The sequence below is a fragment of the Dendropsophus ebraccatus genome, chromosome 13 (genome assembly GCF_027789765.1).
Source record: "Dendropsophus ebraccatus isolate aDenEbr1 chromosome 13, aDenEbr1.pat, whole genome shotgun sequence".
NCBI lineage: Eukaryota > Metazoa > Chordata > Amphibia > Anura > Hylidae > Dendropsophus > Dendropsophus ebraccatus.
In genome coordinates, this window is record NC_091466.1 from 4,785,154 (window position 1) to 4,788,036 (window position 2,883).

Genomic DNA, 2,883 nt, shown 5'->3' on the forward strand with positions numbered 1-2,883 from the left:
AGTACCCTCCCGTTCAGACTTGCCAGAAAATCTGGTGTCTTTTCGAGGGGGGTATGGCGGTATTGGTCAGGTCTGGTATGGCGGTGTTATCCAGTCACAGTATGGTGGTATTGGTAAGGTCTGGTAGGGCGGTGTTATCCAGTCACAGTATGGCGGTATTGGTCAGGTCTGGTATGGCGGTGTTATAAAGTCACAGTATGGCGGTATTGGTCAGGTCTGGTATAGCAGTGTTATCCAGTCACAGTGTGGCCGTATTGGTCAGGTGTGGTATGGCAGTGTTATCCAGTGACAGTGTGGCCGTATTGGTCAGGTCTGGTATGGCAGAGTTATCCAGTCACAGTTTGGTGGTATTGGTCAGGTCTGGTATGGCGGTGTTATCCAGTCACAGTATGGCGGTATTGGTCAGGTCTGGTGTGGCGGTGTTATCCATTCACAGTGTGGCGGTATTGGTCAGGTCTGGTATGGCGGTGTTATCCATTCACAGTATGGCGGTACTGGTCAGGTCTGGTATGGCAGTGTTATCCAGTCACAATGTGGCGGTATTGGTCAGATCTGGTGTGGCGGTCTTATTTGGTATGGTATGACAGTGTTATCCAGTCACAGTATGGCGGCATTGGTCAGGTCTGGTGTGGCAGTGTTATCCAGTCATAGTATGGAGGTATTGGTCAGGTCTGATATGACAGTGTTATCCAGTCACAGTATGGCAGTATTGGTCAGGTCTGGTGTGGAAGTGTTATCCAGTCACAGTATGGCGGTATTGGTAAGGTCTGGTATAGCGGTGTTATCCAGTCACTGTATGGCGGTATTGGTCAGGTCTGGTATGGCGGTGTTATCCAGTCACAATATGGCGGTATTGGTCAGGTCTGATATGATGGTGTTATCCAGTCACAGTATGGCGGTATTGGTCAGGTGTGGTATGGCGGTGTTATAAAGTCACAGTATGGCGGTATTGGTCAGGTGTGGTATAGCAGTGTTATCCAGTCACAGTATGGCAGTATTGGTCAGGTCTGGTATGGCAGTGTTATCCAGTCACAGTATGGCGGTATTGGTCAGGTCTGGTATGGCAGTGTTATCCAGTCACAGTATGGCGGTATTGGTCAGGTCTGGTATGGCGGTGTTATCCAGTCACAGTATGGTGGTATTGGTCAGGTCTGGTGTGGCAGTGTTATCCAGTCACAGTATGGCGGTATTGGTCAGGTCTGGTATAGAGTTGTTATCCAGTCACAGTATGGCGGTATTGGTCAGGTCTGGTATGGAGTTGTTCTCCAGTCACAGTATGGCGGTATTGGTCAGGTCTGGTATGGAGTTATCCAGTCACAGTATGGTGGTATTGGTCAGGTCTGGTATGGCAGTGTTATCCAGTCACAGTATGGTGGTATTGGTCAGGTCTGGTGTGGCGGTGTTAAATGTGACATGTGGAGCTATTACCTACCAGTCCTGATGCTAATTGGTGAGTGAGGATGGGGCGTCCTCAGGTTTAGTGCTTAGGGCAGCAGCAGCTGGTAATACTACCCTGTATAGATGGAGTAGGGGGTTCTGTATACCTGTAGTGCCCTGTATATACATGTACTGTATAGATGGAGTAGGGGTCCTGTATATACATGTACTGTATAAATGGAGTAGGGGGTCCTGTACATACATGTACTGTATAGATGGAGTAGGGGGCCCTGTATATACATGTACTGTATAGATGGAGCAGGGGGTCCTGTATACATGTTCTGTATAGATGGAGTAGGGGGTCCTGTATATACATGTACTGTATAGTTGGAGTAGGGGGTCCTGTATATACATGTACTGTATAGATGGAGTAGGGGGCCCTGTATATACATGTACTGTATAGATGGAGTAGGGGGTCCTGTATATACATGTACTGTATAGATGGAGTAGGGGGTCCTGTATATACATGTACTGTATAGATGGAGTAGGGGGTCCTGTATATACATGTACTGTATAGATGGAGTAGGGGTCCTGTATATACATGTACTGTATAAATGGAGTAGGGGGTCCTGTATATACATGTACTGTATAGATGGAGTAGGGGGTCCTGTATACCTGTAATGCCCTGTATATACATGTACTGTATAGATGGAGTAGGGGCTCCTGTATATACATGTACTGTATAGATGGAGTAGGGGGTCCTGTATACATGTACTGTATAGATGGAGTAGGGGCTCCTTTATACATGTACTGTATAGATGTAGTAGGGGGTCCTGTATACCTGTAATGTCCTGTATATACATGTACTGTATAGATGGAGTAGGGGCTCCTGTATATACATGTACTGTATAGATGGAGTAGGCAGGCCCGCTTCTGCCATGAGGCGGAATGAGCCTTCCGCCTCAGGCGGCAGATTTTGCGGTCCGGCAGGGGGCGGCATTATGTCCCCCCTGCTGTAATTTTTGTTAAGTATCACTTAACAAAAATGACAGCGGCCGCTCACCTGTCCCGTCGCCCGTGCTCTCCACATCCCGTCAGGTCCCGCGATGTCACCCTGCAGCTGTCACGGTCCTCCAGGCTGTGGTGAGTGGCCGGGGTCGGTGGGGGACGCGCTGGGGTGATCGGGTCGCGCGGGACCGCCCCGCGCGACCCGATCACCCCACTCACTCACCACAGCCTGGAGGTCCGTGACAGCTGCAGGGTGACATCGCGGGACCTGACGGGATGTGGAGACAGCAGAGAGCGCGGGCCGGCTGCAGCATGGGACAGGTGAGTGGATGGCTGCGGCGACGGGGGGGAGGGGGGGAGTGCCGGCCATCACTCGGGGCGGCCGCCTCAGGTTTGCCTCAGGCGGCAGAAACCCCAGAATCGGCCCTGGGAGTAGGGGTCCTAAATACATGTACTGTATAGATGGAGTAGGGGCTCCTGTATATACATGTACTGTAT